Source organism: Emydura macquarii, unplaced genomic scaffold (genome assembly GCF_026122565.2).
Source record: "Emydura macquarii macquarii isolate MOO-44397 ecotype Brisbane River unplaced genomic scaffold, CSIRO-AGI_Emac_v2 contig_1254, whole genome shotgun sequence".
Lineage (NCBI taxonomy): Eukaryota > Metazoa > Chordata > Testudines > Chelidae > Emydura > Emydura macquarii.
This window is the reverse complement of record NW_027131391.1, coordinates 10,553,350-10,568,900: the sequence shown is the minus strand read 5'-3', so window position 1 is coordinate 10,568,900 and position 15,551 is coordinate 10,553,350. Positions and strand designations below refer to the sequence as shown.

The 15,551-nt window shown below is 42.1% G+C and overlaps 1 pseudogene; it reads right to left on the bottom strand.

Moving 5' to 3' along the window:
• Nucleotides 1–2,101: 2,101 nt before the first annotated feature.
• LOC137154365 (WD repeat-containing protein 62-like) lies at nucleotides 2,102–15,095 on the bottom strand (annotated as a pseudogene).
• Nucleotides 15,096–15,551: the final 456 nt, after the last annotated feature.

Below are 15,551 nucleotides of genomic sequence, written 5' to 3'. Positions count from 1 at the left end.
TTTCATAGATCTGGACACTGCTGTACAGGAAAGTAAAAAACAGTTTACCAGTCTTGTTCTTTCATCACTAAATCCCTCTTTCAAAAAAGCCATGTCTTATCTGAACTGATAATGTGCATTGGAACTGCTCCTACAGGCAGGAATAAGATACCCAGGAACTCTAGGCTCTTCAGATCATTGTAAAACCTCTGAACATGTTAAATCAAATTAAAGCTATTAGGTATCTAGCTTTTATTTTAAAGTTGGAAATAACTGGTTTTGAGTCAGACAAACGTGTGTGAAAGAGATGACTGCTAAGAGCGAGGTACTGAACTAGTATGCCCTCATCCCTTTCCAGCCAACAGCACTCACTTTCAACTGTGCTGTCTTCCAATGTCCCAGGAAGAGAGAGATTCTCATTTCCACCACTACAGTTTTCCCTCCCTCAACACACTTAAGGGCTCATCTGCCAGGCTTTAACTGGGGTAAGCCACATGTGAATTTGGCCCCATTATTCTAAGGCTGTGTGTAGCGGTTAAAAAACAAAACCGCCACAGTGCTTGCATTACTGTAAATATTCCTCTGAAACATAGGTCTAGTGCTGCTTTCCACATTCCTGACTCATATGGTGTTATCTGATGAACAGGTCAGAGAAGATCCTGGAGGTAAACAGGATCTGTGATCCTCAAACTCAGGATAAATCTACATATTTCCACAACATAAAACGGAGGTGGGGGGGGGGGCCCCCAAACGGAGAGAGGAGAGATGCACATTAGAATATAAACTAAGAACAAGGTGGGAAACCAAGAGCTTAAGTGACAGCAGAAGTTTCTCCCATTATCCTCTTAAATCTTGAGAGATTTTCATCATCATGTGGCGTTTTTACTAGGTGAAACTGACAAATAAAAAGGAGAACTGGAAACCTTTGTCCAAATGGGGTGGGGTTGTGTGTTTCTTTTAATAGAATTCCCCTAACTCAGGTAAATGGGTTCTATTAGCCTCTTTTTTGTGCCTAGAGGTCCCAATCCCCATGCTTTCAGGCACAGTCTTTACCCAAAGCAGCTTACGATCGAAGTACAAGATTACAACAGGTGGATACAACAGACAGAGAAGCACAATGGAACAAGTGTAACCAACATGAGTCAGGGTGATCTGCTGTCTCACCGTCCCTCTCCACTGCCTTGTCAAAGAGCTCCCTCCACACCTGATCCTTTGTCACAGCCCCAGGTGGGAGAGGACAGCCTTTGTATTAGTTCCTATTCTAGAGGAACTGATGAGCCATTTCTGGGTTGGTGAAATTTAACGGGTAGGTGTTCTACCCCCTACAAAATAATTAGCCTGAAAATAAGTGCCCAAGTTTGCTTTGCATTTAGGAATCAGCTATTTCCCATCGCTCGACATCTCAGGGCTGGACGCTGTCAACACGAAGCCTAGGTATAAACACAATACAGGTGTATTTGTGAAATGTCACTGGACCGCTGCAGCAACTATTAAAGCACAAGTCACTTGTGTAGCTGATGTGGTAAAAAGGGACAAAAGACAGACAACTTCGATCACAGTTGTGGGGGCTATTAAAGCAGAGCTACTGGAGCTGATTAGAGCAGATTCTGATGTTCAACAGAAAACAGAACTAAAGATTAAGTCTGCTGTTCCCCATTCTTTGTTCTACCTCAAGCTACAGTACTATAAAGCAGCTTGATAATACGGTCTGGCTAGAGGAAAGCCTTTATTAACGAGTTACTATTCGGCTAAGGAAATAGAAAAGGTGGGGTTTTTTTACTATTCTCCTAAGTGGGTGAAGCTAGTAAAGAAGCTTATAAGTCATAGGAATGGCCATACTGGGTCAGACCAATGGTCTATCCTGTCTGACAAGTCATTTCTATTCCCCATCACAAGCCCTGTTTCATGGCGATACTCTCCATAATCCCTTTGGAAATCATAAGCAGTGCTCCTACTGATGACTAAAGATAATAGCCCTAAGGCGAGATCCTTCCCATCAGGACTAAGCACTACCAAGCGCCCGGATTTTGAGCCCAAAGGTTCTGACCTTTGTGCTGCGCAGCCACTATACCCTCCCCAATGGGGACAAAATGCAATCTATTTCTAGCACATCAACTGCATCTTACCTCAATGTTCCATACAAAGGAACTATCGAAGAGGTCTGACCGCACTTTGTTGGCTCTCTTGTGTGAGCAAAGACCACAGTATATACATCTGGGATGTTAAAGACACAAAGTTGGCAATTGCATTGGTTGAAGGCTAAGGCAATGGTGTCTGGGTAAACAAAATCCAGTCATCTTAAGAAAGAGAAAGAAGAATTATTATTTAGTTGCATTGAAAGACAACATAAAATGCAAGCTAAAAGCATGGTGTATACACACCACATCTGAAATTCACTAATCTTCCAGCCTACCAAACATCTGAAACCCAGATAGATTTTAAGAGCATGTGCCTCATCTCAAGTGTCCACAGTAGGTGCAATTCAAGATTTAATGGTGCATAATATTATTCTTGGGTTTTTACCCTTTTCCATCCAGAGATTTCACAGATACAGAAGTCTATAAGTCTACAAAAGTCCTGGATACAGCCCAATAGACTGTTTTGATAATGCACAGCTCTGAAAAGCCACTTAGCTGTGGAAAATAGTCATGCCAGTTAATTGCTCTGAAAGAAAATCAAGTTTAATGATACCTACCCCATCTGTAAAGTGCGTTTTGAGATCTTCAGATTAAAAGCTTGATACAAGAGCTAAGTTTTGGGGTTTTTTTTTTTTTTATTTTTTTTTTTATTAAAACAGGCAAAGAAGCTGTCAAAACCTTACAATGTTACATGCAAAGTATGAGGCTTTATGTTCTTCAAAGCTCTTTCAGAAATTCATTTTAATGGTATTAATATTGGATAACAGACCTCTGAAAGATGCCCGATTTCAGGTCAGTTTAATCGTACATATCCATTTTCTTCTGTTCTTAAATGCAAGATGGAAACACACAAGCTTTCAGGATCAAGTTTTCAGAAATGCTTATCTCCCATTCATAATAAGGGTCACTGGGCAATTCTGAAAATCTGGCCTTTGATATTTAGCCACTATCTTTAAAAGCTGCATCAAGTATTTAAGATCTACAAAGAAAGCCACTTTTTCCTTCAAGCCAAATCAAACTCTATTTCACGTCAAAGCTTTGTACCTTGGTTCAAACTCTTTGGCTACAACACCCCCCAAACAGTGAGGTTTTGGTAAATCAGTGAGAATGCACGTTGTGGGAATGAAAGATCCTCATGGCTCCATTTGCACAGCCACAAAAAATGAACTCTTCACTAACACAGATGCAATTTGCTAGCGATACCTGACGGAAAAAGTCCACATGCATAGTTATTTTTTTTATAATAGAGAAGGTATTTCTAGAGAATTATTACAGCAACATATGATGGGAGCATAGGTCTCTGAAACAAAAACAGAACTGTTCTACAGTAATTAGATAAAAAGGCCTTTTACTTTCAGATCAATCCATTTCTCCAGCATTCTCCTCGTTAAACTGACAGAAGTCCAGAATAAGGAACATGGAAAGTGTTGCCCAACATTTTCCCTTGCTCGCATGCTACACCACAAAAAAAAAAAAAAAGAGGTTATTGTGAAGTTCTCCCAGAAGTCCAGAGTGAGCAACCAATGGAACAGTCTCTTTAATCTGTAATTAACACAATAGTTACATTACTGAGGATCCAAAGAAGGACACACAATATCCCTATGAGATAAGCAAGTTCCTCCTTTTTACAGATGGGAAACAGGATTGTCACATATACTGATTCATGTTTTCTGGAATCCTGCAAGTATGCAATAGCTCTGTCAAAGAACTGAAACATCCTGGCAAATAGGTTTTAAACATTTAGCAATTTCTTGCCCCCTCATCCTTGTGCTCTGTTGTGAAGGTGATTTTTGAAGACTACTGCCAGAAAGCTAGATTCAAAACACACCCAGAACTGCCTGGCCGTAGGTCACTCCTGAATCAGGACAGGAAGTTAGGATATGACAGACTTTGAATGTAGGACATGAAAAGTCTTACTGCTCTTTGGCTCCACCCACCAAAAAGAATCTCAGTCTGCTGCAGTGACAGACATGGGACAAACATCTCTTCACTTGTCTGACTATCCTGAGCCCCTTTTTCAAAAGCTCATTTACTCCCACATCCAACTGGTACAGCATACAAGAAAGATTTACCTTAGCTTCCCTCAATACATCCAAGAACCAGAATTTAACATGGCGGTGGCCAACAGTAACAAAGTAGCTGTCCTCAGAGAAGGATATTGCCGTAACCTTTGATTTGATGCTACTAGCATATCTTTCTGTAAAGAGACCAAAATGAACACCCAATAATTTGTACATGACAGATACAGAGCACAAAAGACATGGAAGTTCAGACTAATTTCCAGTTCTACTACAAGGCCAATTTGGACATCTCCCAACATCATCCTCATTATCATAACTTAGTAATTCATATGAACATGGACATGAAATACAATTTAGCACAGTTCATCTGCCAGAAAAGATTGTTTTTCTAACTATTTGGACAAGGTGTTTTTGTGAAACGATGATTCTCCTGAGTGCAAGAGTGCTGGAAACTCCCTAGAAGTGGAGGGGGGGGAGGGGGCCCATCAAGGTCTTGTTCCTGCCCCCCACTGGCTCCTCTCCACCCCCCTCTCCTCATCACTGTTGGAAAAAGATTCCAAGTGAGGATCGTTACCCTGCACCGATAAGAGACCCACACAGGATTTCAGTCAGGACTGTCTTCAACAGACTGTGTTCTGCAGAAGGTCAATTCCCAAGCCCTGAACAAAGGATTACAGTTTTATACCTTATTGCTACTTAAACATTCATGACAAGTCCATACATATCCCCCTTACAAGGGCCTAAACCTATTCCCTCATTCACTATTGGTCTATATTATCTCTATTTCTACTTAGAAAGGTATACATTATTCATAAGGTGTTTTTGCTGATGCTTTACAGTTAGCTACCTCTTATCTATCAAGGCTACATAGCTTTCTTAATCTGGCCGAGGCTTATCCCCTTCTGCATTCCTCTCCTTCTGCATTCCAGCAAGCTTTCCATGATCCTTGCACAGAGTGGAATGGCCTGGCCTGTCTCTAAAAACAAAGGGGCTAGCTAAAATAGAGTAACTGTGGTCAAGCAACTAAAAAAAAAAAAAAAGTCAGCTTACATCACTCACCTTTCATGCAGATAAAAAGTGATGGGGCCATAGCCCTCTGCCTCCCCCCCATTCCCATCCCGCCAGGGGTGCTGGGAGAAGGAAAAAAGTGTTCTGACTTCTTGAAAAATTCTAATTCTTCCTTCACTCTCCACCCACATCTCCTCAAACTCAAAGGCAGCTTGACCGAGAAGCGCCATGTATATACGACTGAGCTGGTTTAATCCTTCACTGGATTCCTCTTTTGGGGGGCAAACATACTACAGAAGTCCTTTAGGATATGGATGTGATCCTGCAGGCATTATAATGTATTACTTTCCAAGCGCCACACAAATATGTGATCTACATCTGCTCAAGATGACAGCCCTAGGTACTCATATTATAATGAGTGTGACAGGTAATAGAGTGAGGAGGAGAGAAAAGAGTGTGATTAGAGTGTTAATCTGGAAGCTGGAGGCAGGATAGACAAGCAAGTGAAGAGGACAGATCAGATAACAGGCACAGACAAAGCCAGAAGGGACTATTGCGATAATCTAGTCTGACCTTCTGTCTAACACAGGCGATAGGAACCAACTCGGAGAAATTCTGTTTGAACTAGAGCACCTCTTTTAGGGGGGAAAGATCCATTCCTGATTCCAAAGTTTCCAGTGATGGAGAATCTACTACAACCCTTGGTAAGTTGTTTCTAATGGTTAATTATGCTCTCTGTTAAAGCGCACATTTTTAGTCATCAGTAAGAGGGAGGCAGGATATTCTCAGCAAAGTCTTCAGCTCTGAAACTTGCCCTTGATCCAAGAATGCTAGAGTTCCATAATCTTGTAGGTACATAGCAAAGTTCAACTATTCTCCCTGAGTGAGATTGGTGTTATGGTTTGAATGAGAGAGGGCACTTTGATTGCATTAGTTATCATACAGATTATATTTTATTGTAAATGCATCAGTAAATTCATTGCTTTTCAGTGAGAAATGATAGAGGCTATTTGTCTCTTACCTTCCAGTCCCACATATTGACAATCATGTCATGCTGATTGCCTGCTGATACAATATACTTCATGTTGGGAGAAAAAGCCACACAAGCTACTCCATGTTTATGGCCATGCAGTTCAAATACTTGTGTCTTCTCCTCAACGTCCCACACTCGTACAGCTGGTCTGTGTCCATTCTGCAAGAGTCGTTTGCCTACAGGTGGTCATTTGAATCTTCTACAAAAAACCCAGGAATTGCCATCCCAGATCAGACCAATGGTCCATCTAGTCTAGTATCCTAGTGCAGCCAATTCACAGTTCAGCCACTTGAAACAGTAAAGATGAGCATTTAGTCTGTAGTTCAATTCCAAATTAATACTATCTGATCAACTGGCCAGAACTGAACCAATTGTGGCAAGGTGAGCCTGTTTGGTCCTGCGCTCCCTACGGCTATGCTGATGGTGTGGCTGGGTGGGAGCAGGGGGCGGGGCCTGGTCCCACTCTCTACCCCAGGCCCCGACCCTGTGAGGAGTAGCCTCAAACAGCTTAGTCCAGGGGCTACCACCTTCCCTGGGTCACTCATCTGTAGCTCCCCCCCCGGCTTGTGGTCCCCCTTCAGGCTCTTTGGGGCCAGTGCTCTCTGGTCTTGCCTGGACAGGCTCCTTACCTCCCGTGGCTGGGTGCTCTCACCACACCCACACTAGCTCCTCCACCGGCTCCACACCTTGCAACAGCTCTGCTCCACTCTGCTCCTCCACTCAACTCCCTCAGCTGCACCCATCTGCCTGACAGGGAGGCTTTTAACTGCTGGGGCAAGCTCCTTGATTGGACTCAGCTGGCCTATAGCTTTATTTTGATTAAGTTTGTATTTTGCTATATTTGTATTTATTGCTAGAATTGACTTTGTTGTTTTTGTATTAATTAAACATTTATAATTTATATTTTTTATTGTTATGGTTATATATGGGTTTTTTTTTTTTTATAATATATAGGTATATTTAAATAATACAAATTATTATTACATGTATTTTTAGTATTTTGGAGCTTGAGGGTTTTTTTAAATGTTATTGTGAATAAAAGTATTTTTGGTTAGGCATAATTGGCTGCCCGCCAGAGGGAGGTGGTGGAGGAGGTGGGGGTACCCCTTGCTGGTATGATGAGCTGTATGGAGCTGGCATGGCAGTGTAGGCATTAGCTTTTGAAGCTGGGCGAGTTGGACAATTTTGCTTAAAATGTTTTGGCAGTTTGCACTAAAAACATACTGGCGTTTTTTTTGTATTTGCAGCTTGTTTTTTTCCCCTCTTCCTCTTGCTTTGCTTTTGTTTTTGTTTTTAAGGAAATTTTTTTTTTTGGGGGGGGGGGGGGGGGTCAACATTGCATTTTGCATGGTTACAGCTAACAGCGTGAGCTTATTTTGTTTTTGTTTTTTTTTTTTTTTTTTTTTTTATTTTTTGTTTTTTAAACACATGTGGCAATTTTTTTTATTTTTGTTATGCTTTTTTGTTTTATTTTAGACAAGATTTGTGAAAATAATTTTGTATATTATTAGCTGACTGATTTATAAATGCTGCAGCAATAGTTTTACAATCCTTTGCATCATTAGGGTTAAGCTGGGCATATTGAGTTGCTTTTTTATAAAGCCGCACATAAAAGGCATTTGGGTTTTTATTAGGGGCTTGAATAATTTTATGGAATTTTTTTTAATTTATGGGTTTTTGTTTTATTTTTTTTATAGTTTTAAATAATGTTTTATGAGTATGGACAAATAAATTCCAGTTGGCATTATTATTATAATTTTATTTAGGGTTTGTTTTTGGCTAATTGGCATTGTTTGTATTGTTGTTTTTTTTTAAGCTTAATAGTTTTATTTACAATAGTTGTTTGCTTGTTAGCGGTAAATAAGGCTTTTATTAATTGTTTTATGTTTGTTTAGGACGGATTATGTGTTAGGACAATAGTTTGGAATTTTTTGATAATTGTAACAGGGTCTTGCCGAAAGGAGGGGGTGGTTTTTTTGCTAAATAATTAGATTTTTAGGGGAAAAAGGGGTGTGTACTTTTAGAGAGCGCTGTGTGTGCCCATCGGGTATATATTGCAGGCGCAATGGGGCAACGGTGGCGGTGGTGGTGGTGGTGGTGTGCTTTTTAGATTTTTTAGCTTTGAATTTGTATTTTGTGCGGGTATAGCTGGGGCTTGGCAGTGGAGGGGAGTTATTTTTTTTATTATTATTTTTTTTTTTTTTTTTTTTTTTTTAATTTTTATTGATATTGCTGCAGCTGCTGTCGTTTTTATTTAAATCTCGCTTTTTTTTTTACGGCCGCTTTCCTTGCCTAAGTTTTTACACTTGTTTGTTTGAAGCAGAGCGGAGACAAAAAGGGAGGGGGTGGCTGTCCCTCCTGCGGCAGGTCTGCTATTTTGTGAGGCAGAGGTTGGTTGAACTATAGCTGGTAGGGAGGCATTAGGGGGTAAAAGGGGATACAAAGGCTTAGGTGGTTTTTCTTGTCGGCTTTTTAATAACAAAGAGCTTGGAATATAAGGGTGGAGTTTTTTTTTTTTACTGCAGGCATTGTTGTTACAGGGCAAGCTCCAGTAGAGAGATGTGTCCAGCAATACTAATAATTTATTTGCTTTGGGGCTTTTTTTTTTAGCTTATGTCTTAGTTGTTGTAGCTTGCAATAATTAAAGGTACCATAGGTGGGCCAAATTTGGGCATCCTTGTAGTAATATTTTTGCTATTTTATATTTAGTTTTAGGACTCGAGTTTTTTTTATTTTTTTTAGTATTGGTAAATTATTTGCAGCTCATGCTGCTAACATTGTTTTTAAGGGACTGTTTTTGGGGATTTTACTTTTTTTGAGCTTTATTTTTTGTTTACAACACTATTACTCTACACATACACACAAACTACACACACTTTGTGTCAACACAGCCTCGGCTTTTGTTTTTTTAAGGACAGGTCAGTGAACTTGATTTGAGCCCTTATCCTAGTACTTAAACTAGCACTTATTTTTTTTGTTTATATTTTGTGGATGACCTGTGCACAGAACAATTGGGGATGCGCTTATCTTTTTAAAAAAAAAAAAACACACACCTCCGGAGGATTTTGCAAAAACAAAGTGACAGAATAAAATAAGCTATGGTCTCTTTGCAGGAAAAGAAAACACCACATAGCGTTTCTGGCCTTAGAACTAGCTGGACTGCCTGCAGATAGGTCAGCCTGTGTGCCCAGTATCCAGAGAGACCAGAGAGGGACCCAATAATTGGTCCTAGACAAAACAGATAGAAAAACTGAGGAGATTCCATGCACAAAAAACCTTGTGCCACCCAAAACTTCCGCGCTTAATAGCCCTTAGGCCCAGCGCATGGCCACTGTCAAGGACAGTGCTAGGGTGCCCGTTTTGGAATTTCCTAAGAAAACCTGACAGACAACAAAAAACATACAGGTACCTGAATCCCTTGGAGACTGTGAGACTGCAAAGGGTCTCAACTGCTTTACAGCCTTTTTTTGAGTTCCAAACCCAGTCCAAAAGCCCTCTGGGTGAACTCACCCTATTGCCGGCTGAGGCGTTGGCTGGCACTGGACCTTAGGGTTGGTTTGCAAGGCTGTCCCATCTGGGTCGCCAGAATTGTTGGAAAAATATTTTAAATGAGGTTTATTTTGCACTAGATAAAAAAAAAAAAAAAAAAAAAAAAAAGATCTAAGCAGGTATTTGGGCAGTTTTTAAGTTTTATTTTTGTAGAGGTTGGACACTTTTTAACAAGTGGTCAGTGTGAGACTTCGAAGGCATGCTCTCTTGCATATTTATACAAATACAAATAAAAAAAAGCATGCCTTCAAAATCTCACACTAACCACTTATTAAAAAATATCCAACCTCTACAAAAATAAAACTTAAAAACTGCCCAAATACCTGCTTAAATCTCTTTTTTATCTAATACAAAATAAACAAACCTCATTTAAAATATTTTTCCAACACCTGACAGGGAGGCTTTTAACTGCTGGGGCAAGCTCCTTGATTGGACTCAGCTGGCCTAATTGGCCTAGAGTAGCCCCAGCTGGATCACCCAGGGAACAGGGATTTGCTAAGCCTGGGACTGATATATATGCCTTCCAGCACCCTCCTATAGCTGTCAGGGCTGGCCCCCTCACACAATGTACTAAGGCTGAAAAGCTGGCATCAAAACAGATGGCACTAAGTGGTCATTCCTTCTAGTCTTATTATGGCAGTTTTTTCAGGCATACAGGCATTTGCCTTGATTGAGAAATCAGATATCCTATTCCAAGTGTACACACCATAATACATCAGCTGAGCTCATCTCAACAGTAACAAATTTTCCATCAGGTGAGAGAAAGAGCACTCAACATTTTCCTGAAAGAAAGATATAGCTTTTGTTTTCCCTCAGATAAAGTTCAGACAGCGCTCATTACAATGAACATTATGTTAAGGAAAAAAGGTTTTAAAGTTATGCAGCATAGGGTTATTCAAAACTCCATGTACAGTAGCTTATCTACTTAGACCATAAGCTCTTTGGGGCAGGGACTGTCTTGTTCTGTGTTTGTAGAGCACCTGCCACAATGGGGTTCTGGTCCATCACAAGGGCAACTAGGTTCTCCTATAATATTATCTTCCCAATCCCATTTAGCCAAGCCAACAACAGCCGTGCACAGTACCAGCAGTTACACTTCGCTCAGCTCAGAGTCACGTTCTTTTCCCAGCAACCCAAATCCCCAAAAATCAAGTCTGGAATAAAGATTACTCTCCACCTAGATAGTGTTAGGTAAGGATTTACAATACCTGGAGGTATTCAAGATGTGTCTTTGTCTAGTCTTGCTGGGATTTAAAACTACAACCACACACCTGAAAAGAGAGCGAGAGATTTACATTAATAAAGGTTTCACCTGGTATGTGGGATGGTGGGATGTTAAGAGGATGGCAATCTTCAGAGTTTGGAAGACTTCCCAGAAAAGCAGAAGTGTTGCAGAGAAAAGCACATCCTTTTTATAATTTAAGAATTCTGGCTCATTACAACTGAAAATCGATAGTCTTTTTGTTCTGTGTTTATACAGCTCGCACAAGGGGGTTCTGGGCCATGACTGGGGAAGCTACATGCCACAGCAGTACAAATAAATAATTGGTAAAATAGATAAGAATGTTTCTTAAAAATTCTTAACATGACTGATTCTTTCCCTCTATTTCAGTTGGACCCCATAAAGCAAGCAAAATATTAAGAAGTTTGTGTTTAAAAAATTCAAATTTTGTTCTGAATAATCCCTCAAGCATTTTTTTTAAATTGGCTATAATCTATCAATTCTCTAACTGAACAAGCAAGTTTTTAACCGTGCTGTTATAACTTTCAGTGGGTTAGCTACTGATGAATCAGGTCCCTTAATTTGCTTACTGTTCTATGTTTACAGCACACAAAGTTACATAAAACAAATAGTCTTGGTGGAAGGTTGCAGGACAACACGACTTGTTGGAAGGTTGCAGGACAACACGACTGTTTCTCAAATCTGAAAGACAGAAGAACCCTCAACTCAAAAACCGAAAGAGAAATCAAGCTGCTCCCTAAGGCAGCAAGGCACATCTCACCCCATCTTGCTTTATGACGGCTCTTTTCAGAATGACAGACTGCATGGTTTGCTACAGACCCTCCTACTCTGCAACCCAAACCAAGAAACCACCTACATTCTTCACATGAAAACTTGCAATTCCAACATAGTCCTCAATACCCTACGCTTAACACCTTTCATAAAGCAAGCCAGCCCAACTGGTAACAATTATACCCAGTAGTGTCATGCAGGAATCAGAGGTCTCTTGTTCGGTCACCTTCTTGGCTCTCAGCACCAAGGACTGAGTCTGACCCTGAAAGTGGTAAGGTCAATAAGAGGAAAAAAAACTGTTTGCTGATTGGGCCGCACATTGGACAACCACTGCATTAGCCTCTGCTTATGTAAAGCCTACCTGAGTGACCACGGGCTGTAAGATGGGGCCTCAAAGTTATAGCGAAACAACATTACTGCATACACACAGTTGGCAAGACAACCAGGTCCTGTATCCATTTTTTCCTCTGTAAATTGCAGTGGTTTCTATAATCATGCAGGTAGACACAACAGAAACTTACACTTACTAAATGTGAAAAAGTGTGACGCAATAGCATATCCTACAGGGTATCTGCCCGGTGTTTGGGTCACAAACTAAGCCACTACTGATTTGGGTAGTTATTCCAAACACTTTCAAGCATAACCTGCCCCCAAAAGAGGGGAAACAACGTTAAAGTTTACTGCAATCAGAACTATGTAAGAGCTAAATTATAAACACCCAATTATTAGATTCTTGAAGCAGTTCCAGCAACGTGGAAGGCAATATTTCCCACATCAGGAAGAGGGAACCAATGAAAATTCAAGCAAACAATGAGGCACAATATATAGGCTTAACATTGAACTTTATTTACAAATGGAAACATTGTTTAATAGCCCAAATCATAAGAGACTATATGTCCAAGCTTTAAAACGGTGGCTGGAAATGATTTTTCCCTATACTTTGATCTCTGGTTTTGGAAGTAAGTATCAGACTGTCTATACTAGTCTATGCTGGCATATTTCCTTAAGGTAGATGCAGCCTACACTGACAGAAGGACTTTTTCTGCCCGTGTAGGAGCATCACCTTCCCTATAGACGTAGCACTCTTCAGTCAGCTTGGCCATGTCTACACAGAAGGTTTGTCAGCATACTTGTGTTGGTGGGTTTTTCCCCACACCCTTGACCAACATAGCTATGACGCTGTAAGTTTTATGTGCAGGGTCTATCAAGCCCCTCCCCCCCATTACCATAGTATCTGAACATCTCAATCTTTAAGCATTTATCCTCAACACCCCTGTGAGGTAGGTAGGGCAGCATTATATCCCCATTTTATAGATGAGGAACTGAGGCACAGGCTCATGTCTTCAAAAGGTATTTAAGTGCCCAACTCCCATTGAGAACCTTTGAGGATCTGAGCCAGAGCGTCAAAGGCCTGGTCTACACTTAAAAATTAGATTGACCTAGCCACGTCACTCAGAGCAGTGAAAAATCTCCTCTCCTGAGTGTTGAAGTTCGGGCGACCTAACCAGCAGTGTAGCTACAGCTAGCTCACTGGAAGAGCTCTAGAACCTAGCCACTACCTCTCGGAAAAATGGATTAACTAAACTGATGGAAAAGTATGTAGGAAGTATTTGCATGACACTGTTACAGCAGCACAGCTGTAGGCACACACCATAGCTGTGCCGCTGTAGCACAGACATGGCCTAAGTGACTTGCTCAAGGTCATACTGAAAATCTATGGCACCGCAGGAAGACCATAGGAATACAGCTCTCTGCAAAGGCTTAGAGGTCAGTGATACAAACTGCTTGAAGGGGAAACAGAATTGTGACTGCAGGTTTTGGTAGTTTAAATGTTTTATTCAAAGGTTCCAAACTGTTACTTTTGAAAGGATGCTGTCAGAATAAGTTTGGTTTTGTTTTTAAAATGTAGGCTTTGTAGCAATCAATCAGTTTCCATGATTTTCAAAATACTGTATAAGATGTTTAATAAAATTAACAGTTCCTGCAGTGCTTCTAACCCATACGCTGAAGCGGTTCACTGGGACATGAGACCCTGAATGAGCTATAACAAGAAAAACAGACCAATCCAAAAAAAAAGATTAGAATGTCACTGTAAAAAGACGTTTATGTCAAGACAACAAACTAGCTGCAAAATCCTAGTGGAGACAAGGCTCTGTGGTTTTTATTTCAGCATAGCTAGTTGAGATCATAGCTAGTTGAGGGAATAGTTTTAGCCTTATGATAACTAACACATGAGATATCCCAAGGCAAAAGCAGTGAAGATAAGTGTTTTAATTTTACCATGAGATCAGGCTGACCTCAGCAAATCGACCTCGCAGTAAAACTGAGGTCTCTTGTCTTCACTGTGCTTTTACATCTGAGTAACTCACACATTAGTTACTCCCAAGCAAAAGACACACCTGTTTCGGCAGTGAACATAGGGACTATAAAGCTGACCTCGTTGAGATAAAAAAACTCCCCATGGCATGTCTCCACTAGGATTTTACATCAAGGTAGCTACCTGGCTGCGGGAGTTGAAGACAGTGAAGAGAAATCCCCAAAGTGCAAGACGCAAACAAACAGTCCGACTGGCACGACAGACTGTACGAGCCCTGCTGCAGCAGCCAGGGAGTATTTGTAACTCGGATGTGCCTAACCCTCACCGAGCGCCCTGCTGTCACGGAGACCCACCCCCTCCTCAAACACACGGACAGCCGCACCCCCATTCCGCAAAGTAGTTCGACGCACCAGGACCCACAGTCCATGCTAGGAGCTAGGGGCTGCGTTCTCCAGCCAAGGGGGGCTGAGAGGGAAACCCACAGGAGGGTCTCAAGTCACTGTCCCCCTGACCCAAAAGACATTCCCCCGCCCCCACTTAGTCCAACCTCCCACCTTGCCCCACAAGTGTCCCAGGCCCAACTCCCCAAGCCCCGCCCCTCATGTCACCTCACCCCCCATGCTGTCCACACAAGCCCCGCCCCGCCCCGCCCCGCTTGTCCATCCCCGTGTTTCCCCTCAGCCCCGGGTCCCGCCCCTCTCGCGGATCGTTCGAGCCCCCAAGCCCTGCCCTCCACTGCCTCAGTCTCCCGCCCTGTCATCATCAGCCCAGCCCTGCCCTGCCCTGCCCTCACCGCATCCTCCGGCCGCTGCTGCCTCGAGCGACTCCTCCGGCTAAAGAGCGGAGGCGAGCTGGCGCCGGACCCCCGCTTTGGGTGTAAAAGCCGCCGCCGCCGCCAGACCCCGCCATAGCTGCAGGATCCACTGCCCGGGCCAGGTCTCTCAGGCGACGCCGCCTCAGCAACCGCGTCTCTGGCTGTAGCCGCATGAGCGGCCACTCCGAACTTCGCGCTAAAAAACGGCTCCACCGCCCCCATTGGCCGCCGTGCACGCCCATCATCTCCGCTCGTAGCCAATGGCGGCAGCTCTTCCATAAAATCCCGCCCCCATAGTGCCTCACTAGATGATGAGTACACCCATCACATCCATGCTCAGCCAATAGTTGCGGCGTTACCTTAAAATCCCGCCCCCATCTCCTCCACTAGGGACCGGCACCGGAAAGGCCTGTAGGATGAAGGTTCGAATCCCAGCCTGCCCCAATGCCTTAATTATTTTTAAAAAAATAGTAAATTAACACCAATATTAGAAGCCATTAAACAATTAGTCTGGGAGGAGAAAACTGGAGCACAATTGGCTAAGCCTTCTCCATACAGACACTGCCATTGAAACCAATGATTTTTCTGCACCATGAGGGGCCTCTTGGAACATGCCTAATATTTACACCCCAGGAGGCAAAGGATTAATATAAGGGGGGCAGGGGAGGGCATATGTTT